This window comes from Oncorhynchus gorbuscha, unplaced genomic scaffold, assembly GCF_021184085.1.
Source record: "Oncorhynchus gorbuscha isolate QuinsamMale2020 ecotype Even-year unplaced genomic scaffold, OgorEven_v1.0 Un_scaffold_2942, whole genome shotgun sequence".
Lineage (NCBI taxonomy): Eukaryota > Metazoa > Chordata > Actinopteri > Salmoniformes > Salmonidae > Oncorhynchus > Oncorhynchus gorbuscha.
Genome location: NW_025747321.1, coordinates 19,724 through 47,693, shown reverse-complemented (window position 1 = coordinate 47,693; position 27,970 = coordinate 19,724). Strand labels below are relative to the sequence as shown.

The following is a 27,970-nucleotide window of genomic DNA, read 5'->3' as shown; positions in this document are numbered from 1 at the left end:
CAGCACTTCTTACAAACAAGTAGCGATGAATTCATGCATATCATTAAAGAAGAAATGTCCATATTTGGATGGAAACCAAGCTAGTGAGAGGTATCAAGGAAAGTTGTAATTTCAGTTGAAAATTACCAACACTGCATCCAACCACAGCCCTGCTGGTTTCACTTTGGCAAACCACTATAACATTGAGTCAGTTCATCCTACTGGACATTGGAAAGCTTTTGTTTTGACACCCATTGTTTGTCCTAGACGGGAAATTGGTGCGCAACACTTATCTCCCTCCGGTGGATGGTTCAGAGTTCCATGCTTACAAAAGGGTTGATTGATACATGTCAGATGACAAGCCTACTACATGCACCTTGGTGTTAAACGCAAATCAGATACAATTAAGGTAGCTCCAACGGTTAGGATTGTTTTATATAGAACACTTTATTTGACAAGACATTACACCCAAAGAATGTATCCAGAAGAAACATATAAATGACGCTCCTCAGAGAAGTCTTTGACATGTCGTTGACCTGTTGAGAGAGAGAGAGAGAAACTATTAGTTCAGTTATGGTCTGCCAGGGTCTGAAAAGCATAAAACAAGACCTACCTCTTTTCGGGTTGTCCTGATTCACACATTGTCCACTACAGGGGCCGCCAGAGGGACTACTGGCGTCACAGATGACCACATCACAATGGACAAAGACCTAGGAATCAAAGATTTGATGCTGTCAGATTATTATTATTTTTAATAATAGGTATGATTCCACTCACAAAATTAACCAATAAAGATTGTGGGGTGAACTTTGTTACCTGGCCACTCGGCTCAACCGCATCCTCGGCGAAGGAAAACATATAGACCTCAAAGCGTTTGACGTGAGGGGGGAAGTGGACCCTGGCATCAGCTACTACCGGGTGGAAGACCACACTGTATGGATCCTCGGGGTTCTCACAGCTGCCAGTGTAGAGAGAGGGACTAAGTTAGGAACAAGAAAACGCTGCAAACCCCAACCGCCTTGTGTAGATCAGATCTTTTCCCCCCTCCAGTATGAACTAAAGGAATGTTTTTTTGCTAACAGGCTTTTTTATTTATGAAAAAAACATTTCATATACAATGTAAAGGCTCGAGACTTCCTACCTGTAGAGTGAGGACGTTTCTAGTAAAAATTTTAAATATGACATTCATTTTCTATAGCTAATCTCTGACCAGTCTTATGTTAGAAATATTGTTCCAGTATTCACTGGAACAATAGTAAGTAGCCATGCCACGAGGGACATCAAAGAGCGGGTCAGACTGACAGAACCATCCCCGGCGGCCAGAGTGCATAAAAGGAATGGTAACAGAAATTTACATTAGACCAGAAAACCGTGAGGCGCAAGCTACACGTTTGGAACTTTCCTAAACTCACAAGTACCTAGAAAAATGAACTTAAGTGGGATCATTCTGCTACTATATCCAAACCATCACCCACTGAGGAATCAGGGACAGGGTTGATTAGCCCATCTTCCAGAACGAGTGAAAGGAAAACCCATCCTGTAGTTCTGTTCAAGACTAGTCATTGGAGCCACGGACAACATTGTGATCTCATGTAGCAAATCAGCGAGAAGACACCACCTACCTTGCCACATAAATACATTCATGCTTTTACTCCAAGCTGGTGCCGGTTCGTGTGTTAAATAAATGTCCCTTACGGAATGGGGGGGGGGGGGGACCTTGTAACAGCAGTCATATTGTGTTTAGTCTGTGTTGTTATTTAGTTAGCTAGTAATTCAATTAAACCAACTTGTATAGTACTGAATCATAAGGCTGGGGTTTTTGCAGCTGCAAGGAGGATACGATGTAATGTTAATAAGTTGACTATCAATTGAAGTCGGGCACCCCAAATCCTAACATGATTCATTTAGAGTCAGCTAACAATTAAACAGTCACGACAGTGGTTTGTTGGTTTGTATTTCTGATATTTTGGCCCATCAGACCTGGATGCATCTGATCAAGTACGTTTTTATTTAAAGAACAGAAATTGGGCTTTCCGTCAACAATATTTATTTTGGTCTACTGCAATGGCTTGTTAAATGACAACTGTAACATGTATATTCAATGCCATTGACATGAGGTGAGATGTCCCTCTAAATGGTTCTTAAAATTCTAAATGATCCAGAATGGTCAGACTACAGGCGACCCAATATTGACCGTGGTTTAACCAAAGTAGCCGAATAGACAGTCGGTATCAACAAGGAAATCATATTTTTCAAAATAAGACCTTCATTTTAAATAAGAATTCCATGCAATGCGCCAGAGAAATTCTTCCACATGTGGAGGACTTCTGTGAAGGGCGCAGCTCTACTATAAGTCACCTACGCATTGACAGTTTAGGCCTACTTTTTTTTTTTTTGCTTCTTTGGGAGGTTTATCCTTCACTGTTTAACTGCCAGATATTAGCAAAAAGGAATTTGTGAAATCTGAAGACGTTACATGAAGAGACAAACGCCCACACCAGTACAAATCCACTTGAGCCGACGGTCAGGATTTTGCACAACGATATAGTTGCAGCTGAAGTGACAAATCTGAACTGCCCATTTCGTGCACAGCCATGTGAATGTTGTGTCTTTTCCTATGATATACTAAACATTTCAGCCTGGGTTTTTTTAAACAGCTGCAAAGTTACTCCGTGTCCACATGGCCAAATTTAGGTTTTTGATACCATTTCATAAAATTGCGTGATTTGATAGCATTTTGCAAACCCGATCCCCCAAATGAATGGTTTTGACCAATAAAGTTGCTTCACTACACTGCTTGGTGTAACATGCATCCAGATACTGAAAAGGCACCCGCAAAATAAAGTGTCATTTGCAGCATGCATAATCATGGGCAAAGTCATTGTGGCCCATTACAATGTAGGATAAATAAGTCATCTTCCAATAGTTAACCAATTTAAATTCTTGAGATAAAAATTAGGCCAGCGTGTCCATCTGTGGCAAAGTGCTCACCCAAATCAAAAATGTAGTAACATTTTTTCAAATATGAACATTAGCAAGATGCTGCTACACTTGACCGTGGTATTTGTTCATGTTTAGCAACTCCCAATTAGCGCATTCCTCTAGGACAGGAAATGCCATTGAAAGCAGCATCAACTTCTGGGGATCCTGTCAACTGATCCCATTCAATTTCAAACATCCATGCTGCACAGGCATCTGAACCATCCTTTAGGTTTAGTGCAATAACTGTTTTAAACACAAGAGGTCACTTGTGCCTGAATTCAACCCAACACTGACTGAATAGTTGTTGGTTTTAAGAGCAGTTTGAAACCAATCGGAAAGGCAAGCCAAGCTTGCCAGCCGCTCTTGATTTCCATTTGACTGACCATCAGTTTGGCACAACACTGAACTCTAGCCAACCAAAAGGATAACATTGAGTAAAAAGGTGTTGTTAACGCCAACATTAACCTTTTCACACGCGAGTTCCAAATATCTTCAACAGTCGCCCCAGTGGGAGTTGATTTTATGGGCGTGATGTCAGAATGCACTCACCGTTCCAACATGTGGACATTTAACCCGCGCTGACCTCAGACCAAGGGACACTACCTGCTAATTTTGCCTCATTCATTCACAAAAGTAGCCCATTTCACTGTTGCAGACCATTTCTATTTGAGAATTTAATGAGCCGTACAAACTTTCCTTCAAAAGAAAGCCCAAGCACTTCCCCAGATCAAGTATACAGTCCTTGCAAATAACTGTGGACATGCGTGCATTCCTATCAAAGTGCCTTATTTTCTGTGTAACGCGTTGTCGTTTCTACTGTAGAGTACCGTAATTATAATGTACTCAGCGTTTTATTCATGCGTTCTGATTCTTGCCTAGATTGTAATGGACACGAGTGTAAAACACTTTAAGGTGGTACTGAATACGAGTTAACCTGACTGCATTGTATGATGTCTGTCAGACTAATGGTGATCTCAACTGGAGTACCCGTTAACATTTATATATTTTACAAGCAAAGCTGGAATAAACACCTTTATTTCTCATCAGTACAAAACATTGTTTAGATGCTTTTCAGACAACGCGGTGTGCAGCATACGTTCCGTTCCAATGATACGCTGCAGGGACCACTCAGTGATAACAAGCATGTGATCATACGCGCCAGATTCTCCCATAAGTGTTCAATTGGGTGGAGATCTGGTGACAGACCCCACAGCGTTTTGACCACTCGACCTATGGATAGCCACGGTAGCCAAAGTAAATGGCCTGCCAAGCATGATAGGTTGCTAATTACTCAGGAACCACACTTGTTTAGGCCCAAAAACAACATGTTACCCATTAATGATGAGATTCCACCGGGGTCGGGAGTCACGGTCCTCGTTGAGGGTGGCCCAGCAGTGATCAAGCACCAGCGCTACCTTGGGATCAGAGGACGTGGTCAGCTCCACCTCAAAGTGCAGAGGCTGTCTCAGGTACCTCACCACTGGATAGTCCGCCTCCTGGTGGAACGTGTTATACGAGGCGTCTGGAACACAGAACAAGACAACCGGGGTCGTGTTCAGTGGGCACCATCTGAACTTGTCCATTAAGAAATGCTCGTTTATCATATCCTATTGTGCCCCAATGAACACAAGCCATTTATAGCCAACACTACCCACCCCCCACCAGAGGCTTCTGACAAATTCCCAAATCAGCTCCTCACCGTTACTCCATAGTCACACCTGTAGATCTCAGAAAGCAAGAGTAATATATCATAAGGCTTAGATTTTTGGGAATGGTTTTGTAAAGGAGACCTTCCAAGGCTAGGGGTCAAGTTCAAATTTGGGCACGCTTACCCTGAGCGAGTCTCATTCTGACCATTAGTCGACCCGTCCCAGTCTCGGCAAAAGGCTCGTTGTCACGCGGCCTGGTCAGGAAGGCCAATGTGCGAGTGATGTTGGCCACATAGTAGCAGGAAACCTTTAACCTAAAAAAAGCAACTTCAATAGGGGAAACTTCAAGCAGTGGAGTGGACACTGGTAGTAGAGGCACATTTTCCCTGTATACAAAGTATTGAGCAATTGGTGAAGAAGAAAAAAATACCTATGAAAGCTAATAGCTACAATTGTGATGCTTAATGCACTTACTGATATTCCTCCTCTGAAGACGTTGTGGCATTCAGCTTCACCTCAAGTTCATCTGGCAAGGAGATTTTGTTCTCATACAGCATGACATTGTTGATAAACTGTGTAGTAGAGGGGAATTGCTTATTACAACCTGCAGAAGCAAACAGTCCGTAAATACACAGTACCCATCACCTCAGGGTAATAGTCATTTTACCTTCCTGGTGGTGCCACAGGAGTTCACAGTGAAGTGGAAGTAGGCGAAGCGATCGTCACTGTAGGTGGGACCACAGGCGGGGTCGCTCAGGGTCAGCTGACCGGGGTTCAGACCGGGAACAGAATCCACCTTCACCGCCAGCGCAGTCATCGTTCCGTTAGAGAAACACTCTTGGAGGTGGGGGAGCAAAAGACAGGTAGTCATCAGACCTGGGTTCTGTATTTGTTCCACTTATTGGGCGTGAACCAATGGAATATCACCAAAAGTGCAAACCATGCACTACTATACGACTCACAGTATTTTGCAAGGAACCCAGGTTTGGTAACCATGTTAAATGACTATTTATCGGAATTAATTGTTTGAGAACCAACCAGTCAGCGTTTTGAGGAAGCTGCAAGCCAGGGAAAAGTATTTGATGGTCATGTTGTTGTAAGGATTCAACAGAGCCACATCCAGTCTGCTCCTGACAGAGGACGAGTGAACCGACTGGGAACCAATGGGAGAGTTCATTAGTCCAACATTGTATGCATGTATACAGGGTAAGGAAAGCGAGGCTAGCTGCAGCAATTTAGGTTAACATGTTTTGGGAGAGCGTCGTACCTCAAACACTGCGTCCGGCGAAGAGAAGGGCAACGTGATGGTGAAGTCTGTGTCGCCCTCTGTTAAATACTGTTGAGCAAACTCATGGTTAAGCAGCCGCTTGCCAACCAAGACCACAAAAGGGCTCTTGGTTCCTGTAGTCCACAGTGATGTGGAAGTTCTCCTGATCACAGTTGCCAGTGACTGAGGGTGGCACTACAAGGACAAACAGGGTTGTGTTCATTAATTAAGCACAAAAAACAGGAAGGTACTACTTGAACTTGTCCAAGAAGAAACCCTTGTTTAGATTGCAAAATGTTTTGCTACGGTGGGACTGAATAAACATGAACAGGACAACTGGGTCCAAATACTCTAAAGCTTAACATTTTCTTTGTAGAGAGACCGCATAGGAAAACCCTACAGTATGGCTAGTTGGGCTTTCACTGCCAATTTCCTTTCAGGGCAATCATTAACGAGAGGAAACCATTCAACAGTAGTTTGGCATAGTCCAGAGACATACCTATGTCCAGCAGTACAGCGTCCACAACGGCAGAGTGAGAGAAAGGAGCGTACTCTGGAAAGACGACCAGGCCGTAGATCAGCTGAAGAGTGAAGGTTGTGACACCTTGTTCCGCCCTTCTCTGTAGTGAAGTTGAAAGCATTATTGCTGTAACAGAACTCTATTCAACATCAAGTGACAACTAAGTACATATGGGGACTATTAAAACAAACTATATACTTAAAGTAATGTTCCCCTAAATCAAATGCATACAACAGCCAAAATAATGGAAACACAAAGTACATTTGTGCCATTATTTCTATTTTGTTGGTGGCCCACTTATTAGGGCATGTACAAATCACTGCGTGTGGCTTTGCATTTAACAGAAACACACCTCCTTGAAGACCACCGGGTCTGAGAAGGGCACCTCCATCCTGAAGGTCTTCAAGGTGTTGTCCGGGGATCTCTGCTCCTGAACATTGAAGCCCCTGGCGTTGCACTCTGCAACAGTTAGCACCGTGGTGGGAAAGGTGATGTTCAGCAGCTCCACATCAAGGTTGAAGGTCCCCAACTCAAGCACAAACACTGCCTGCTCAGGAACTGTGTCTAAGGGCGTGTCTGTTCATTGGCAAACAAAGGAAAACATTTCGGAATGCGGAACAATGGCAGTTGACATTTGTTATTGGGTAAGTCCAGGTATTGCCTCCCGTTTCAGTACATTTTCTCCGTTTTGTGCCTAATGAACAACCAAAATTACCCTAGGCACTATTTAACTAAACCAGACTCACAGTTGCGAACTTGTGGAGGCCTGGCCATCGGAGGTGTTGTGATAGGGAAGAGGACTTTATAGCTGGTGTCCTCGTGTGCGATCTCCTCGATCCACAGCAACTCAAGCATGGGCTCAATGGTGTAAGTGACAAAGTACTGGTCATCCTGAATATGGCTCTGTAAGGGAGACGAGTGATGTAATACACAATTGGAGTGCAAAAACAGATAAATGTTCCTTATAAGCCAGAATGTTAAATACAATTATTCTACCGCTTGTCTTTTTGCCACTCGTAATTTAAGACAAAATATCCAAAGGAAAGTATTGGTTACCAGACAGGTGTATGGTTGTCAACTTGCATTTCCAAAGCAACTGACAAGCAAAGTAAACACTAGCACAATATGTAAACAGCAGCCGAGTGTTGCTTGCATTCAGTTGACAGTGGCAAAGCTACCGGCTACCTAAAAAGGCAGGTAAACAATCCTTTAGTGTGGATATTTGGTCTCAAATTTCAAGCGGCTAAAGGACAAACCGCAAAGACAAGCGGTAGAGTAAATTCACACAATTTTGTATATTAACCTGATTAAGCAGACAATTGCTCAATAAGAAACATTTTACACAAGACAACGTTTCTAGGAGTTTAACCATGAGAGATAGCAAAGGGCTACTGCAAAGCACTGACAACTGCTGTAGTAAAAAGGGCTCTAAAAATTCGATTTAGAAATGAAACCGGATCATTTTACTCATCCAATGCTGACCTTGAAATAGCCGCCAACCGCCCCCACCGGAATTTCAACAATAATGTGAGCCTCTGTGACTAAAACCGAGTAGTTTCTGGCAGCCATTTCCTCAGTGTTCAGCCTCTTAGCGTCAATTCCCATGTACACCTCCAACATGGTGAAGGCATCAGAGGAGAAAAGTGGGTCTATGTGCTTGGGCATGTACCAGGTGATCACTTCTGGAGTAAAGGCAACTGCCCCTGCAGTGAAACAAGAAGCCAAGTGCACATCAAAACAGAACATTTTGCAACTGAACACAACTGTGCCATTATTTGGAAAAAGTTCACCCCCAAAACATTTTCCCAACATGAAAGTCTTGTCTGGAGCCAATTAAGAACTGGGCTTATAGGATCTTAAATTATTTCACACTCAACCTGGTGTTGGACAAACAGCCGTGGCATCTACTCGAGTAACCAGCCACTTCTGCTCAAAGAAGGTTGAGGTTGAGAGCACCCGCATCGGAACCCCAGCTACCTGTTCAGGGGGCAACCACACCAGGGCCGTGTTCAGTAGGGCACAACGTATTAACAATATGTTGCCGAGTTCAGGTAGGGCCACCGTTTCCAAATGTTTGCTCAACTGAACATGCTTACATTCTGGAGGTATGTCTCCTCTGCATTATGAGGGCTTCTTAACACCAGCCGTGTGGGAGTGTTGGCTATTGCATAGCCCTTTTCTTTGGACCTCATCCACATTCATGACATTCTTGCTAGGACTAAAGACGACTGCTGTCATTTTGTATCCTGAAGCAACAGCCTGTCTCAGGAAATGGAAACATGAATTAAACAAAATTGTCAACAAACGCACATTGTTTAGCGCCATCCTGTCATTTTGTAGTGAAATTACAGAAACATGGCTACCTCAGCTCCTCTCCGGAAGTTGCCGCTCCTTGCTTTCGGGCCCCCAGTGGGCTGTTCGGGGATGGTTTGGATGTCTGGAAGAGTCCTTCTGACAGACACCTAGAGAACAAAGGCCATTATTCCCTATGCATTTTCTCCCTCCCATACAATAGGAAATCAAGGGCCAGTTCTCAATCTGTCCACTCACCTCCTTAAATGCATTGAGAATAGGCCAAAATGCCTCACCTCTAAAGTTCTCCTATGTGCATTTTGAAGAGGCGAGTGGAATTGAGATAGTCAAGACCTCTACGTTGTGTCGCAGAAGAAATTAAACACTGGACAGTTGTAGCTCTAGACAGATCATTTATACAGGCAGTACGACTGTAAACATGTCCATTGGGGCATGCTCTGCTCACTTGCCTCCATGTAGTTGCGGTCGCACAGAATCTCTCGGGAGGTCCAGGGGGTGTAGCTACAGGTTTTGCCCACTCTATACACAGGGTCTTCAGTCATGTGCTTTCCTGGCAGCCTGAACTGCATGACCAAGCTGAACATCTTATCATCCTAAAATGAAGGGGGAAGCAATAAACAAAATTCAGGTGACATTCATGCAAGTTATAGACTGTGGCAAAATTGGCTATATGAATGCAGCTGCCACTGTATTGAAGCCACACTACAGGAGTAGAGCTCAATAGTTCACATCACTGCAGTCTGTATCAGAAAGTTGGCTGGCCCTCTGAAAGCACTCCATAAACTTCCGCTGTACCTTACATCATCGTTAACTTAGAGGTAAGAGATACCAGACCCAGCAGGGGTGGCTAACAATGGAGATCCTTTTGATATCCACAGAGTTAAGTAAAACTGCTTCAATGTTTCTGGAACCAGACTTCTAATAACCTCCATGCGCTAAATTGTATGTATTAGCACCTCAGGCTTATTGAGGACCTTTCTACTGAAGAATATGATTTTATTTTTCCATCTAGTGATGCAAATATTGACTTGTATCTTTGTGTATGACTCCATGTCAAAGGTAAATAAAATGACATTGCTACAGTATGAGTTGCAAATGCAGTGACACTGAAAGGCAAACTGTCCATTTGAAGTACAAGCAAACACTACAGTTCTTAGGGTTACCATGTTTTGGGAAAAGCAGTTTTGAAGAGAAGCAAAAAACATGGCATTCCCCATGGGGTCAAATTTAAAGCTGAATCCACACTGAGTAGCAAGGCCAGGCGTCAGGTTTATGATTTGTGTGTCATCTGGAAGGGATGGAGATGGTGTGAACACAATAGTTGACGAGCAATATCAAGCCACGAATTATGAAAGGAGAGAAAGAAAATCATAAAAGAGGCAAACTCACTGAAGACAGCATCAACCTCTTCAAAAGAGGAGCGACACTCAAACGAATAACGTTACCAAGGCATTCAGCGTTGAGGTCATCTGGAATAGGAAAGGTTAGTTAAAAAAAAAAAACTTTTCAAACGCTTAGTGCTTAAATTTGCAAGGTGCAAAGTGCATACTTATAGAAGGTGTCTGTTGTGCTTGTATGCCCACAGCTGCCAGCAATAGGCAAAACAACCTGTAAGGCATTTGACAAATTATTATGATTGATTAAAAGGAGGAAGAACACAACTCAAATGTTTGCATCGCATAAGACTCTCCCAGGCCTGCTACTACTTACCCTGAGCTAAGGAAAAGAATCATTGTAGAACAGATTTGTTCTGATAAAATACACAGCTACAGAACCTGATATTTGACCCAAAGTGTGCAGCCTACAGCCCAGGGGTATGCAACTTTTACCCTATGGCAAAGGCTTCCCACACTCAGTCACCTGAACCCCAAAGGGCTGCACATTTCCTTTTTATTCCCCTAGCCCTACAAAGCTGATTCAAATAATCATCCAGCTTTGTTAATCTGAATCAGCTGTGTAGTGTTAGAACAAAAACCTAAATGTAAGGCTACTGTTCAATTTTAGAAGGGTGCTCCGCCCTCACCGCTCGGCTCAGGTTAATAGAACTCCCTCATTAGCAGCACAACAGCCTTTCACAGATGAAAAGCAGAATTACCCAACCGTCTACAATTGTAGCCCAGACAGAGAGAAAGATATTGGCCTCTAATGGCCAAAATGTAGTCAACTGGGTGGGACTACCAACTTCATTGGCTGAGCCCTACTGGTGACCCTGTTGAAGTCATGTCCGATCGGGTCATCAGAAGGGCTCAGACAATTGTGAAGAAGAAATGTTACTACTTTAATATGAAGATAGCCTCAATGGCGCTGCCCATGCTGTCACAGACACTAACTATATTGGCACAGATACATAGATGAGTCTTTTATCTTCTTCTATGGCTTCTTATTATCTTCTTGTCCAGAGGTGCCCAGAGTAAACTGCCTGCTACTCAGTCCCAGATATGCATATCATTAGTATATGTGGATAGAACACACTCTGAAGTTTCTAAAACCGTTTGAATGATGATGTCTGTGAGTATAACAGAACACATATGGCAGGCAAAAACCTGAGAACAAATCTGAGGATGGTCGTTTTTCAACTCATTCCCTATTGAAGACCCAGTGGGATATTGGTCATGTTGCACTTCCTAGATGTCAACAGGCTTCCACTAGATGCCAACAGTCTTTAGAACCTGTTTGATGCTTCTACTGTGAAGTGAGGGCGAATGAGAGGGGAATGAGTCAGAGGTCTGGCAGAATGCCTTGAGCTCGTGACGCTCGTTCACATGAGGGCGAGCTCTGTTCCATCGCAATTCTACAGACAAAGGAATTCTCCAGTTGGAACATTATTGAAGATTTATTTTAACAACATCCTAAAGATTGATTCTATACATCGTTTGACATGTTTCTACGGACTGTAATGGAACTTTTTGACATCTCGTCTGCTCCTAGTGAAAAAAAAAAATACTATGGATATATTTAGTATGCCAAATGTTCCAGGATGTCGTACTACATTCGCCAAAATATGGGGAATACACGAAGAGGACACTATTTCCGTACTTTAGCGCCAATAATGCAAATCTTCAGGAAATCTACCCAATGTTTGACGTGATTATTCCCGTCATTGTGCGTTCTCAATAGACATTCGGGTGCTTTCGTAAATTCGCTCTGGCTGTCTACTCTGCTCTGAATTTACAAACAGACAATGTAAAAGAATTCATGAGCGCATTCTGGAACTCCTGATTGAATTTAAGAGCACACCCGAAGTCGTATAATGTCTAACCAGTCATTTGTTATGCTAGATAGCTAGCAAGAGGTTGCATAGCAACAGCATCAACTTCAGGTAGAAAGGTGAAAAGCTAGTACGCGCAATTGAAAGCCTACTGTTCGTTTGCAGTATACTAAAATGAACTAATAATATATAGTATTCAGTATATACTCATTAAGTAGGTAGTATTTTTTTACTAGCCAAGTCAGTTAAGAACACATTCTTATTTTCAATAACGGCCTAGGAACAGTGGGTTAACTGCCTGTTCAGGGGCAGAAGGACAGATTTGTACCTTGTCAGCTCGGGGATTTGAACTTGCAACCTTCCGGTTACTAGTCCAACGCTCTAACCACTAGGCTACCCTGCCGCCACATACAGTATGTTAGTATGGGTATTCGAGCACAGCTCTTGTTTTTCATCAATGCTCATTAAGAAATGCTAGGCAAACAAGAATTGTCTTGGGGTGTGGTTTGATGTGGGTGTTTCTTGGATGTGTTTTTACCATTCAATTGCAATAAACAAGTGCAGTAGTGAATACGTAAGGTAAGCCAGCTTTGCTGTAGAAAACAACGTTTTGAAGTTGAGGACTTCTCCCGATGAGCATTGATACCAGAGCACGCTCATTTTGGGCTACAGTTTGAATCACAACGTACCAGATGAGTGCGGAATCTGACTTTGGACATTGAATTATTATTAATTTGAAAATGTTGTGTTCGATCAAAACATTCGGTTTTGGAAGTGAATGTAGTGGTGCGTTTGGTTGGTGGATCTGCACATCTGTAATGAGGTAGGCTGTGCAGGTAGCCCAGATGAGAGTACGTCTGAGATGGATGAAGGTGAAAGGATCAGTGATGAGTCTACCTACAAGACTGTACACATTTTTTGGTGGAAAATGTTCGGAAAAGGAGACGAGGGTGGATTTGCCACAGATGGGGACATAGATGGAAGGGGAGAATCTAGAAGAACAAACAGGCAGGGAGAAGAGGTACAGGAGACAAAGTAGTAGTGTTTTTTTTTTTATCTGAGACAACCAGTAAAATGTTACATCTGATAAAGTTGTCAGATGTACAGTGGTTCTTACTTTTGAAAGTTTTGAGCTTATGCAGCCACCGTTTGTGGTAGATGGTGGCAGATTGTGGTAAATTGCGTCTTGGCTGACACTTAAATAACGTGCCATAGAATTATGCGGAACCACACAAGATGTGCTGCAAGATGCTGCAACATTTAAGCTTATACGGTTCCAAAAAGGACTGCAAAAACATACGAAATAGGTTGTTCCAACCTGTAAACGAACAGTATGCTTTCAGTCGCGTGTACTTGCTCTTCACCTGTCAACCCAGGTCTGATGGCTACCTGTCTTTTGCTCCCCCACCTCCAAGAGTGTTTCTCTAACGGAACGATGACTGCGCTGGCGATGAAGGTGGAGTATGCTCCAGGTCTGAACCCCGGTCAGCTGACACTGAGCGACCCCGCCTCTACAGTGACGATCGCTTCGCCTACTTCCACTTCACTGTGAACTCCTGTGGCACCACCAGGAAGGTAAAATGACTATTACCCTGAGGTGATGGGTACCGTGTATTTATGGACTGTTTGCTTCTGTAGGCTGTAATAAGCAATTCCCCTCTACTACATAGTTTATCAACAATTCATTGTATGAGTGCATTACGCATCACAATTGTAGCTATTAGCTGTTATAGGGTGGTTTTTTTCCTTCACCAATTGCTCAATACTTTGTATACAGGGAAAATGTGCCTCTACTATCAGTGTGTCCACTCCACTGCTTGAAGTTTCCCCTATTGAAGTTGATTTTTACTGGAGTGGAGGAGTTTGTTTCTTTTTGGTTTAAATGGGAAAAGTAAAGTTTGACATTTTAATTTGGTGAATGGTGTACTAAGTCATGCGATAAGATTAAGGAATTTAGGTGATTATGAAGGGGAAATTGTGTGGAGTTTTTTTAGGAGTATTTTAGAGAAAGATAGATAATATATAGATACGGTGGAGGAAACTGTGGGTGAGTACTTTAATTGAAATTCTATCAAATGGAAAACTTGTAATTCATTATGAATTGGTATTAGTGGATAATTGTGTTAATTGTTTTACTTTTTCTGATTTTGTTAAAGGGTGAATTGTTCATCTTTTATTGTCTGAATGTTGTAAATATCGTAAATAGTGTGTTTTTTATATAATAAAAAAAACATTTTTTTTAAATGTGCCCGATCTCGGACGCTAAGCAGGGTCGGGCCTGGTTAGTACTTGGATGGGAGACCGCCTGGGAATACCAGGTGCTGTAAGCATTTTGCTCCAGCAGAGGGTTCTCGTGTCATGAGTGGAGCAACTGCCTTTTATTTATCACCATAATAATGTGTATTTTTATTGGACTAAAGGCAGTTTGTTAGTGATTCCCTGCCATGCCCTGATCAACTCCAATAATGGACAATGAGTTTCCCTCAATCTAGGCAGTGCATTCAGCATTTGTTTTTAGGCTAGGAGACTGTCAATGTCTGTAGTCCATTAGGGCCCTGTAAAATCCCTTCATTGTTTTGCCTGTCCCCCCACCCCCCCCAAAAAAAACAATTCCCCTATTCTTCATTTACATTACCCCGTTGACCGTTTGTCCCTGCATCTGTAGGTTTTTGCTCTCAAAAGTACACCTTTTTAATAGAAATATAACATGATTGGATGTTCCATGTCCACGACAACGTTTAAAACCCTAGCAGGAAACCACTTGAGGTCTGGGAAAAACAGAAGACATATCGATTTCTCAATAAAGCGTTTCACATTCTCCACTGGTTGAAATACTATCCTGAGTTAGATATGCATAGGTTTTTTTTCCTGTATATATGAATTACAAATCAATAATGTATAGTTACAATGTGTAATCATTGATATCCCAGGAGCAGTAAACACTTTTGAAGTGTACAATTGTAATACATACATGCAGACACCGCATCGTTTGATTTGACTGAAAGTGTGTCATACCTGAACCGCAGCTTTATTTGCCAGGGAAGAGTATATGGTCGGTGAATATATTCAATCTACAGGCTACAATATGGGAATCTCATACATGTGTATATAGGTCTTGCATCCTTGGCACAATGAAAGGTATATTCTACTCTCGGCTTCATTAATGCCATTCAGACTTGAGGCTCATTGATTGGTATGAACATTAGCTCAGAACTACATTTCAGGGTCCATACCCAGAGCGGCAACAGTTATTTAATCCAACTCAAGCGAGTAAATAGCTAGCCATTTTACTTCAGCTGCATTGCAAGGCAAGCTTACAATTGTGCAGTCAATGCTTTAGCCAGCTCGATTCTTTACATCCACTGTTTCACAAGACAACTGCCTGGTTTGTTGGTTCTCAGGAGTCCCTGAAAGACGATTTACAAATTCATTCTCCTAACACTAGCTAGTCTGGTAACTTGAGATTTGTAATTTAACTTTAACACAAAAAAAAAGCATCCATCTCTACATTATCACATTCCTCTCAAATTGTACATTTGCTTGACTCGTTAAGGCAACTTCCATCTGTTTTGTCAGCAATCTTTGTTGGGTGGCTCGTGTCAAAATTAGTCTTTGGTCAAAGCCTTGGGACCCAAATGCATAATTATTGCGCAAACTCCCCCTTGTGGTGGTCTGGAGCAATGAAGCCGTCCCGCGGTGCAAGCTCGCAACTTTTTAAGGAGTGTCTTCAGTCACGTACGGTGTGTGTTGAAATCTTAGCCTGATGCGGAATAGATTGCAACGTAATCATGGCTCTACCTTCGTAGTTCGGACTTGGAGATTGTGAAGAGATGTCTTGTGGGGAATGCATGGGTGTCCGAGCTGTGCGCTAGTAGTTTAAAAAAGACAGCTCGGTACATTCAAATCAAATTTATTTATATAGCCCTTCGTACATCAGCTGATATCTCAAAGTGCTGTACAGAAACCCAGCCTAAAACCCCAAACAGCACGCAATGCAGGTGTAGAAGCACGGTGGCTAGGAAAAACTCCCTAGAAAGGCCAAAACCTAGGAAGAAACCTAGAGAGGAACCAGGCTATGTGGGGTGGCCGGTCCTCTTCTGGCTGTGCCGGGTGGAGATAACAGAACATGGCCAAGATGTTCAAATGTTCATAAATGACCAGCACGGTCGAATAATAACAAGGCAGAACAGTTGAAACTGGAGCAGCAGCACAGTCAGGTGGACCGGGGACAGCAAGGAGTCATCATGTCAGCACTTCTTACAAACAAGTAGCGATGAATTCATGCATATCATTAAAGAAGAAATGTCCATATTTGGATGGAAACCAAGCTAGTGAGAGGTATCAAGGAAAGTTGTAATTTCAGTTGAAAATTACCAACACTGCATCCAACCACAGCCCTGCTGGTTTCACTTTGGCAAACCACTATAACATTGAGTCAGTTCATCCTACTGGACATTGGAAAGCTTTTGTTTTGACACCCATTGTTTGTCCTAGACGGGAAATTGGTGCGCAACACTTATCTCCCTCCGGTGGATGGTTCAGAGTTCCATGCTTACAAAAGGGTTGATTGATACATGTCAGATGACAAGCCTACTACATGCACCTTGGTGTTAAACGCAAATCAGATACAATTAAGGTAGCTCCAACGGTTAGGATTGTTTTATATAGAACACTTTATTTGACAAGACATTACACCCAAAGAATGTATCCAGAAGAAACATATAAATGACGCTCCTCAGAGAAGTCTTTGACATGTCGTTGACCTGTTGAGAGAGAGAGAGAGAAACTATTAGTTCAGTTATGGTCTGCCAGGGTCTGAAAAGCATAAAACAAGACCTACCTCTTTTCGGGTTGTCCTGATTCACACATTGTCCACTACAGGGGCCGCCAGAGGGACTACTGGCGTCACAGATGACCACATCACAATGGACAAAGACCTAGGAATCAAAGATTTGATGCTGTCAGATTATTATTATTTTTAATAATAGGTATGATTCCACTCACAAAATTAACCAATAAAGATTGTGGGGTGAACTTTGTTACCTGGCCACTCGGCTCAACCGCATCCTCGGCGAAGGAAAACATATAGACCTCAAAGCGTTTGACGTGAGGGGGGGAAGTGGACCCTGGCATCAGCTACTACCGGGTGGAAGACCACACTGTATGGATCCTCGGGGTTCTCACAGCTGCCAGTGTAGAGAGAGGGACTAAGTTAGGAACAAGAAAACGCTGCAAACCCCAACCGCCTTGTGTAGATCAGATCTTTTCCCCCCCTCCAGTATGAACTAAAGGAATGTTTTTGCTAACAGGCTTTTTTATTTATGAAAAAAACATTTCATATACAATGTAAAGGCTCGAGACTTCCTACCTGTAGAGTGAGGACGTTTCTAGTAAAAATTTTAAATATGACATTCATTTTCTATAGCTAATCTCTGACCAGTCTTATGTTAGAAATATTGTTCCAGTATTCACTGGAACAATAGTAAGTAGCCATGCCACGAGGGACATCAAAGAGCGGGTCAGACTGACAGAACCATCCCCGGCGGCCAGAGTGCATAAAAGGAATGGTAACAGAAATTTACATTAGACCAGAAAACCGTGAGGCGCAAGCTACACGTTTGGAACTTTCCTAAACTCACAAGTACCTAGAAAAATGAACTTAAGTGGGATCATTCTGCTACTATATCCAAACCATCACCCACTGAGGAATCAGGGACAGGGTTGATTAGCCCATCTTCCAGAACGAGTGAAAGGAAAACCCATCCTGTAGTTCTGTTCAAGACTAGTCATTGGAGCCACGGACAACATTGTGATCTCATGTAGCAAATCAGCGAGAAGACACCACCTACCTTGCCACATAAATACATTCATGCTTTTACTCCAAGCTGGTGCCGGTTCGTGTGTTAAATAAATGTCCCTTACGGAATGGGGGGGGGGGGGACCTTGTAACAGCAGTCATATTGTGTTTAGTCTGTGTTGTTATTTAGTTAGCTAGTAATTCAATTAAACCAACTTGTATAGTACTGAATCATAAGGCTGGGGTTTTTGCAGCTGCAAGGAGGATACGATGTAATGTTAATAAGTTGACTATCAATTGAAGTCGGGCACCCCAAATCCTAACATGATTCATTTAGAGTCAGCTAACAATTAAACAGTCACGACAGTGGTTTGTTGGTTTGTATTTCTGATATTTTGGCCCATCAGACCTGGATGCATCTGATCAAGTACGTTTTTATTTAAAGAACAGAAATTGGGCTTTCCGTCAACAATATTTATTTTGGTCTACTGCAATGGCTTGTTAAATGACAACTGTCAAACATGTATATTCAATGCCATTGACATGAGGTGAGATGTCCCTCTAAATGGTTCTTAAAATTCTAAATGATCCAGAATGGTCAGACTACAGGCGACCCAATATTGACCGTGGTTTAACCAAAGTAGCCGAATAGACAGTCGGTATCAACAAGGAAATCATATTTTTCAAAATAAGACCTTCATTTTAAATAAGAATTCCATGCAATGCGCCAGAGAAATTCTTCCACATGTGGAGGACTTCTGTGAAGGGCGCAGCTCTACTATAAGTCACCTACGCATTGACAGTTTAGGCCTACTTTTTTTTTTTTTGCTTCTTTGGGAGGTTTATCCTTCACTGTTTAACTGCCAGATATTAGCAAAAAGGAATTTGTGAAATCTGAAGACGTTACATGAAGAGACAAACGCCCACACCAGTACAATCCACTTGAGCCGACGGTCAGGATTTTGCACAACGATATAGTTGCAGCTGAAGTGACAAATCTGAACTGCCCATTTCGTGCACAGCCATGTGAATGTTGTGTCTTTTCCTATGATATACTAAACATTTCAGCCTGGGTTTTTTTAAACAGCTGCAAAGTTACTCCGTGTCCACATGGCCAAATTTAGGTTTTTGATACCATTTCATAAAATTGCGTGATTTGATAGCATTTTGCAAACCCGATCCCCCAAATGAATGGTTTTGACCAATAAAGTTGCTTCACTACACTGCTTGGTGTAACATGCATCCAGATACTGAAAAGGCACCCGCAAAATAAAGTGTCATTTGCAGCATGCATAATCATGGGCAAAGTCATTGTGGCCCATTACAATGTAGGATAAATAAGTCATCTTCCAATAGTTAACCAATTTAAATTCTTGAGATAAAAATTAGGCCAGCGTGTCCATCTGTGGCAAAGTGCTCACCCAAATCAAAAATGTAGTAACATTTTTTCAAATATGAACATTAGCAAGATGCTGCTACACTTGACCGTGGTATTTGTTCATGTTTAGCAACTCCCAATTAGCGCATTCCTCTAGGACAGGAAATGCCATTGAAAGCAGCATCAACTTCTGGGGATCCTGTCAACTGATCCCATTCAATTTCAAACATCCATGCTGCACAGGCATCTGAACCATCCTTTAGGTTTAGTGCAATAACTGTTTTAAACACAAGAGGTCACTTGTGCCTGAATTCAACCCAACACTGACTGAATAGTTGTTGGTTTTAAGAGCAGTTTGAAACCAATCGGAAAGGCAAGCCAAGCTTGCCAGCCGCTCTTGATTTCCATTTGACTGACCATCAGTTTGGCACAACACTGAACTCTAGCCAACCAAAAGGATAACATTGAGTAAAAAGGTGTTGTTAACGCCAACATTAACCTTTTCACACGCGAGTTCCAAATATCTTCAACAGTCGCCCCAGTGGGAGTTGATTTTATGGGCGTGATGTCAGAATGCACTCACCGTTCCAACATGTGGACATTTAACCCGCGCTGACCTCAGACCAAGGGACACTACCTGCTAATTTTGCCTCATTCATTCACAAAAGTAGCCCATTTCACTGTTGCAGACCATTTCTATTTGAGAATTTAATGAGCCGTACAAACTTTCCTTCAAAAGAAAGCCCAAGCACTTCCCCAGATCAAGTATACAGTCCTTGCAAATAACTGTGGACATGCGTGCATTCCTATCAAAGTGCCTTATTTTCTGTGTAACGCGTTGTCGTTTCTACTGTAGAGTACCGTAATTATAATGTACTCAGCGTTTTATTCATGCGTTCTGATTCTTGCCTAGATTGTAATGGACACGAGTGTAAAACACTTTAAGGTGGTACTGAATACGAGTTAACCTGACTGCATTGTATGATGTCTGTCAGACTAATGGTGATCTCAACTGGAGTACCCGTTAACATTTATATATTTTACAAGCAAAGCTGGAATAAACACCTTTATTTTTCTCATCAGTACAAAACATTGTTTAGATGCTTTTCAGACAACGCGGTGTGCAGCATACGTTCCGTTCCAATGATACGCTGCAGGGACCACTCAGTGATAACAAGCATGTGATCATACGCGCCAGATTCTCCCATAAGTGTTCAATTGGGTGGAGATCTGGTGACAGACCCCACAGCGTTTTGACCACTCGACCTATGGATAGCCACGGTAGCCAAAGTAAATGGCCTGCCAAGCATGATAGGTTGCTAATTACTCAGGAACCACACTTGTTTAGGCCCAAAAACAACATGTTACCCATTAATGATGAGATTCCACCGGGGTCGGGAGTCACGGTCCTCGTTGAGGGTGGCCCAGCAGTGATCAAGCACCAGCGCTACCTTGGGATCAGAGGACGTGGTCAGCTCCACCTCAAAGTGCAGAGGCTGTCTCAGGTACCTCACCACTGGATAGTCCGCCTCCTGGTGGAACGTGTTATACGAGGCGTCTGGAACACAGAACAAGACAACCGGGGGTCGTGTTCAGTGGGCACCATCTGAACTTGTCCATTAAGAAATGCTCGTTTATCATATCCTATTGTGCCCCAATGAACACAAGCCATTTATAGCCAACACTACCCACCCCCCACCAGAGGCTTCTGACAAATTCCCAAATCAGCTCCTCACCGTTACTCCATAGTCACACCTGTAGATCTCAGAAAGCAAGAGTAATATATCATAAGGCTTAGATTTTTGGGAATGGTTTTGTAAAGGAGACCTTCCAAGGCTAGGGGTCAAGTTCAAATTTGGGCACGCTTACCCTGAGCGAGTCTCATTCTGACCATTAGTCGACCCGTCCCAGTCTCGGCAAAAGGCTCGTTGTCACGCGGCCTGGTCAGGAAGGCCAATGTGCGAGTGATGTTGGCCACATAGTAGCAGGAAACCTTTAACCTAAAAAAAGCAACTTCAATAGGGGAAACTTCAAGCAGTGGAGTGGACACTGGTAGTAGAGGCACATTTTCCCTGTATACAAAGTATTGAGCAATTGGTGAAGAAGAAAAAAATACCTATGAAAGCTAATAGCTACAATTGTGATGCTTAATGCACTTACTGATATTCCTCCTCTGAAGACGTTGTGGCATTCAGCTTCACCTCAAGTTCATCTGGCAAGGAGATTTTGTTCTCATACAGCATGACATTGTTGATAAACTGTGTAGTAGAGGGGAATTGCTTATTACAACCTGCAGAAGCAAACAGTCCGTAAATACACAGTACCCATCACCTCAGGGTAATAGTCATTTTACCTTCCTGGTGGTGCCACAGGAGTTCACAGTGAAGTGGAAGTAGGCGAAGCGATCGTCACTGTAGGTGGGACCACAGGCGGGGTCGCTCAGGGTCAGCTGACCGGGGTTCAGACCGGGAACAGAATCCACCTTCACCGCCAGCGCAGTCATCGTTCCGTTAGAGAAACACTCTTGGAGGTGGGGGAGCAAAAGACAGGTAGTCATCAGACCTGGGTTCTGTATTTGTTCCACTTATTGGGCGTGAACCAATGGAATATCACCAAAAGTGCAAACCATGCACTACTATACGACTCACAGTATTTGCAAGGAACCCAGGTTTGGTAACCATGTTAAATGACTATTTATCGGAATTAATTGTTTGAGAACCAACCAGTCAGCGTTTTGAGGAAGCTGCAAGCCAGGGAAAAGTATTTGATGGTCATGTTGTTGTAAGGATTCAACAGAGCCACATCCAGTCTGCTCCTGACAGAGGACGAGTGAACCGACTGGGAACCAATGGGAGAGTTCATTAGTCCAACATTGTATGCATGTATACAGGGTAAGGAAAGCGAGGCTAGCTGCAGCAATTTAGGTTAACATGTTTTGGGAGAGCGTCGTACCTCAAACACTGCGTCCGGCGAAGAGAAGGGCAACGTGATGGTGAAGTCTGTGTCGCCCTCTGTTAAATACTGTTGAGCAAACTCATGGTTAAGCAGCCGCTTGCCAACCAAGACCACAAAAAAGGGCTCTTGGTTCCTGTAGTCCACAGTGATGTGGAAGTTCTCCTGATCACAGTTGCCAGTGACTGAGGGTGGCACTACAAGGACAAACAGGGTTGTGTTCATTAATTAAGCACAAAAAACAGGAAGGTACTACTTGAACTTGTCCAAGAAGAAACCCTTGTTTAGATTGCAAAATGTTTTGCTACGGTGGGACTGAATAAACATGAACAGGACAACTGGGTCCAAATACTCTAAAGCTTAACATTTTCTTTGTAGAGAGACCGCATAGGAAAACCCTACAGTATGGCTAGTTGGGCTTTCACTGCCAATTTCCTTTCAGGGCAATCATTAACGAGAGGAAACCATTCAACAGTAGTTTGGCATAGTCCAGAGACATACCTATGTCCAGCAGTACAGCGTCCACAACGGCAGAGTGAGAGAAAGGAGCGTACTCTGGAAAGACGACCAGGCCGTAGATCAGCTGAAGAGTGAAGGTTGTGACACCTTGTTCCGCCCTTCTCTGTAGTGAAGTTGAAAGCATTATTGCTGTAACAGAACTCTATTCAACATCAAGTGACAACTAAGTACATATGGGGACTATTAAAACAAACTATATACTTAAAGTAATGTTCCCCTAAATCAAATGCATACAACAGCCAAAATAATGGAAACACAAAGTACATTTGTGCCATTATTTCTATTTTGTTGGTGGCCCACTTATTAGGGCATGTACAAATCACTGCGTGTGGCTTTGCATTTAACAGAAACACACCTCCTTGAAGACCACCGGGTCTGAGAAGGGCACCTCCATCCTGAAGGTCTTCAAGGTGTTGTCCGGGGATCTCTGCTCCTGAACATTGAAGCCCCTGGCGTTGCACTCTGCAACAGTTAGCACCGTGGTGGGAAAGGTGATGTTCAGCAGCTCCACATCAAGGTTGAAGGTCCCCAACTCAAGCACAAACACTGCCTGCTCAGGAACTGTGTCTAAGGGCGTGTCTGTTCATTGGCAAACAAAGGAACATTTCGGAATGCGGAACAATGGCAGTTGACATTTGTTATTGGGTAAGTCCAGGTATTGCCTCCCCGTTTCAGTACATTTTCTTCCGTTTTGTGCCTAATGAACAACCAAAATTACCCTAGGCACTATTTAACTAAACCAGACTCACAGTTGCGAACTTGTGGAGGCCTGGCCATCGGAGGTGTTGTGATAGGGAAGAGGACTTTATAGCTGGTGTCCTCGTGTGCGATCTCCTCGATCCACAGCAACTCAAGCATGGGCTCAATGGTGTAAGTGACAAAGTACTGGTCATCCTGAATATGGCTCTGTAAGGGAGACGAGTGATGTAATACACAATTGGAGTGCAAAAACAGATAAATGTTCCTTATAAGCCAGAATGTTAAATACAATTATTCTACCGCTTGTCTTTTTGCCACTCGTAATTTAAGACAAAATATCCAAAGGAAAGTATTGGTTACCAGACAGGTGTATGGTTGTCAACTTGCATTTCCAAAGCAACTGACAAGCAAAGTAAACACTAGCACAATATGTAAACAGCAGCCGAGTGTTGCTTGCATTCAGTTGACAGTGGCAAAGCTACCGGCTACCTAAAAAGGCAGGTAAACAATCCTTTAGTGTGGATATTTGGTCTCAAATTTCAAGCGGCTAAAGGACAAACCGCAAAGACAAGCGGTAGAGTAAATTCACACAATTTTGTATATTAACCTGATTAAGCAGACAATTGCTCAATAAGAAACATTTTACACAAGACAACGTTTCTAGGAGTTTAACCATGAGAGATAGCAAAGGGCTACTGCAAAGCACTGACAACTGCTGTAGTAAAAAGGGCTCTAAAAATTCGATTTAGAAATGAAACCGGATCATTTTACTCATCCAATGCTGACCTTGAAATAGCCGCCAACCGCCCCCACCGGAATTTCAACAATAATGTGAGCCTCTGTGACTAAAACCGAGTAGTTTCTGGCAGCCATTTCCTCAGTGTTCAGCCTCTTAGCGTCAATTCCCATGTACACCTCCAACATGGTGAAGGCATCAGAGGAGAAAAGTGGGTCTATGTGCTTGGGCATGTACCAGGTGATCACTTCTGGAGTAAAGGCAACTGCCCCTGCAGTGAAACAAGAAGCCAAGTGCACATCAAAACAGAACATTTTGCAACTGAACACAACTGTGCCATTATTTGGAAAAAGTTCACCCCCAAAACATTTTCCCAACATGAAAGTCTTGTCTGGAGCCAATTAAGAACTGGGCTTATAGGATCTTAAATTATTTCACACTCAACCTGGTGTTGGACAAACAGCCGTGGCATCTACTCGAGTAACCAGCCACTTCTGCTCAAAGAAGGTTGAGGTTGAGAGCACCCGCATCGGAACCCCAGCTACCTGTTCAGGGGGCAACCACACCAGGGCCGTGTTCAGTAGGGCACAACGTATTAACAATATGTTGCCGAGTTCAGGTAGGGCCACCGTTTCCAAATGTTTGCTCAACTGAACATGCTTACATTCTGGAGGTATGTCTCCTCTGCATTATGAGGGCTTCTTAACACCAGCCGTGTGGGAGTGTTGGCTATTGCATAGCCCTTTCTTTGGACCTCATCCACATTCATGACATTCTTGCTAGGACTAAAGACGACTGCTGTCATTTTGTATCCTGAAGCAACAGCCTGTCTCAGGAAATGGAAACATGAATTAAACAAAATTGTCAACAAACGCACATTGTTTAGCGCCATCCTGTCATTTTGTAGTGAAATTACAGAAACATGGCTACCTCAGCTCCTCTCCGGAAGTTGCCGCTCCTTGCTTTCGGGCCCCCAGTGGGCTGTTCGGGGATGGTTTGGATGTCTGGAAGAGTCCTTCTGACAGACACCTAGAGAACAAAGGCCATTATTCCCTATGCATTTTCTCCCTCCCATACAATAGGAAATCAAGGGCCAGTTCTCAATCTGTCCACTCACCTCCTTAAATGCATTGAGAATAGGCCAAAATGCCTCACCTCTAAAGTTCTCCTATGTGCATTTTGAAGAGGCGAGTGGAATTGAGATAGTCAAGACCTCTACGTTGTGTCGCAGAAGAAATTAAACACTGGACAGTTGTAGCTCTAGACAGATCATTTATACAGGCAGTACGACTGTAAACATGTCCATTGGGGCATGCTCTGCTCACTTGCCTCCATGTAGTTGCGGTCGCACAGAATCTCTCGGGAGGTCCAGGGGGTGTAGCTACAGGTTTTGCCCACTCTATACACAGGGTCTTCAGTCATGTGCTTTCCTGGCAGCCTGAACTGCATGACCAAGCTGAACATCTTATCATCCTAAAATGAAGGGGGAAGCAATAAACAAAATTCAGGTGACATTCATGCAAGTTATAGACTGTGGCAAAATTGGCTATATGAATGCAGCTGCCACTGTATTGAAGCCACACTACAGGAGTAGAGCTCAATAGTTCACATCACTGCAGTCTGTATCAGAAAGTTGGCTGGCCCTCTGAAAGCACTCCATAAACTTCCGCTGTACCTTACATCATCGTTAACTTAGAGGTAAGAGATACCAGACCCAGCAGGGGTGGCTAACAATGGAGATCCTTTTGATATCCACAGAGTTAAGTAAAACTGCTTCAATGTTTCTGGAACCAGACTTCTAATAACCTCCATGCGCTAAATTGTATGTATTAGCACCTCAGGCTTATTGAGGACCTTTCTACTGAAGAATATGATTTTATTTTTCCATCTAGTGATGCAAATATTGACTTGTATCTTTGTGTATGACTCCATGTCAAAGGTAAATAAAATGACATTGCTACAGTATGAGTTGCAAATGCAGTGACACTGAAAGGCAAACTGTCCATTTGAAGTACAAGCAAACACTACAGTTCTTAGGGTTACCATGTTTTGGGAAAAGCAGTTTTGAAGAGAAGCAAAAAACATGGCATTCCCCATGGGGTCAAATTTAAAGCTGAATCCACACTGAGTAGCAAGGCCAGGCGTCAGGTTTATGATTTGTGTCATCTGGAAGGGATGGAGATGGTGTGAACACAATAGTTGACGAGCAATATCAAGCCACGAATTATGAAAGGAGAGAAAGAAAATCATAAAAGAGGCAAACTCACTGAAGACAGCATCAACCTCTTCAAAAGAGGAGCGACACTCAAACGAATAACGTTACCAAGGCATTCAGCGTTGAGGTCATCTGGAATAGGAAAGGTTAGTTAAAAAAAAAAAAACCTTTTCAAACGCTTAGTGCTTAAATTTGCAAGGTGCAAAGTGCATACTTATAGAAGGTGTCTGTTGTGCTTGTATGCCCACAGCTGCCAGCAATAGGCAAAACAACCTGTAAGGCATTTGACAAATTATTATGATTGATTAAAAGGAGGAAGAACACAACTCAAATGTTTGCATCGCATAAGACTCTCCCAGGCCTGCTACTACTTACCCTGAGCTAAGGAAAAGAATCATTGTAGAACAGATTTGTTCTGATAAAATACACAGCTACAGAACCTGATATTTGACCCAAAGTGTGCAGCCTACAGCCCAGGGGTATGCAACTTTTACCCTATGGCAAAGGCTTCCCACACTCAGTCACCTGAACCCCAAAGGGCTGCACATTTCCTTTTTATTCCCCTAGCCCTACAAAGCTGATTCAAATAATCATCCAGCTTTGTTAATCTGAATCAGCTGTGTAGTGTTAGAACAAAAACCTAAATGTAAGGCTACTGTTCAATTTTAGAAGGGTGCTCCGCCCTCACCGCTCGGCTCAGGTTAATAGAACTCCCTCATTAGCAGCACAACAGCCTTTCACAGATGAAAAGCAGAATTACCCAACCGTCTACAATTGTAGCCCAGACAGAGAGAAAGATATTGGCCTCTAATGGCCAAAATGTAGTCAACTGGGTGGGACTACCAACTTCATTGGCTGAGCCCTACTGGTGACCCTGTTGAAGTCATGTCCGATCGGGTCATCAGAAGGGCTCAGACAATTGTGAAGAAGAAATGTTACTACTTTAATATGAAGATAGCCTCAATGGCGCTGCCCATGCTGTCACAGACACTAACTATATTGGCACAGATACATAGATGAGTCTTTTATCTTCTTATGGCTTCTTATTATCTTCTTGTCCAGAGGTGCCCAGAGTAAACTGCCTGCTACTCAGTCCCAGATATGCATATCATTAGTATATGTGGATAGAACACACTCTGAAGTTTCTAAAACCGTTTGAATGATGATGTCTGTGAGTATAACAGAACACATATGGCAGGCAAAAACCTGAGAACAAATCTGAGGATGGTCGTTTTTCAACTCATTCCCTATTGAAGACCCAGTGGGATATTGGTCATGTTGCACTTCCTAGATGTCAACAGGCTTCCACTAGATGCCAACAGTCTTTAGAACCTGTTTGATGCTTCTACTGTGAAGTGAGGGCGAATGAGAGGGGAATGAGTCAGAGGTCTGGCAGAATGCCTTGAGCTCGTGACGCTCGTTCACATGAGGGCGAGCTCTGTTCCATCGCAATTCTACAGACAAAGGAATTCTCCAGTTGGAACATTATTGAAGATTTATTTTAACAACATCCTAAAGATTGATTCTATACATCGTTTGACATGTTTCTACGGACTGTAATGGAACTTTTTGACATCTCGTCTGCTCCTAGTGAAAAAAAAAAATACTATGGATATATTTAGTATGCCAAATGTTCCAGGATGTCGTACTACATTCGCCAAAATATGGGGAATACACGAAGAGGACACTATTTCCGTACTTTAGCGCCAATAATGCAAATCTTCAGGAAATCTACCCAATGTTTGACGTGATTATT

General features: G+C 42.9%; 1 long non-coding RNA gene and 2 pseudogenes across 5 annotated transcripts in view; 1 reads left to right on the top strand and 2 right to left on the bottom strand.

Annotated features, from left to right (window-relative positions):
* LOC124027086 overlaps window positions 1-27,970 on the top strand; it is a 50,203-nt gene that overhangs the window by 3,865 nt on the left and 18,368 nt on the right. For all 3 annotated transcript variants that reach the window (XR_006837338.1, XR_006837337.1, XR_006837336.1), the window contains one exon: window positions 13,334-13,493. This is a non-coding gene — a long non-coding RNA (uncharacterized LOC124027086). The remainder of the gene's footprint in view (window positions 1-13,333; window positions 13,494-27,970) is intronic.
* On the bottom strand, window positions 408-10,581 carry LOC124027085 (annotated as a pseudogene). Its single transcript, XR_006837335.1, has 21 exons — window positions 10,421-10,581; window positions 10,260-10,318; window positions 10,100-10,179; window positions 9,874-9,998; window positions 9,160-9,303; window positions 8,761-8,859; window positions 8,494-8,656; window positions 8,275-8,374; window positions 7,880-8,100; window positions 7,144-7,300; window positions 6,750-6,973; window positions 6,377-6,497; window positions 5,878-6,072; window positions 5,649-5,763; window positions 5,278-5,447; window positions 5,085-5,182; window positions 4,794-4,924; window positions 4,294-4,483; window positions 796-937; window positions 593-689; window positions 408-515 (listed from the first exon to the last, which is right to left on the bottom strand). The product of XR_006837335.1 is annotated as an uncharacterized LOC124027085 (transcript).
* On the bottom strand, window positions 16,574-26,750 carry LOC124027084 (annotated as a pseudogene). Its single transcript, XR_006837334.1, has 21 exons — window positions 26,590-26,750; window positions 26,429-26,487; window positions 26,267-26,346; window positions 26,043-26,165; window positions 25,329-25,472; window positions 24,930-25,028; window positions 24,664-24,825; window positions 24,445-24,544; window positions 24,050-24,270; window positions 23,314-23,470; window positions 22,920-23,143; window positions 22,547-22,667; window positions 22,046-22,242; window positions 21,817-21,931; window positions 21,447-21,616; window positions 21,254-21,351; window positions 20,963-21,093; window positions 20,462-20,651; window positions 16,962-17,104; window positions 16,759-16,855; window positions 16,574-16,681 (listed from the first exon to the last, which is right to left on the bottom strand). The product of XR_006837334.1 is annotated as an uncharacterized LOC124027084 (transcript).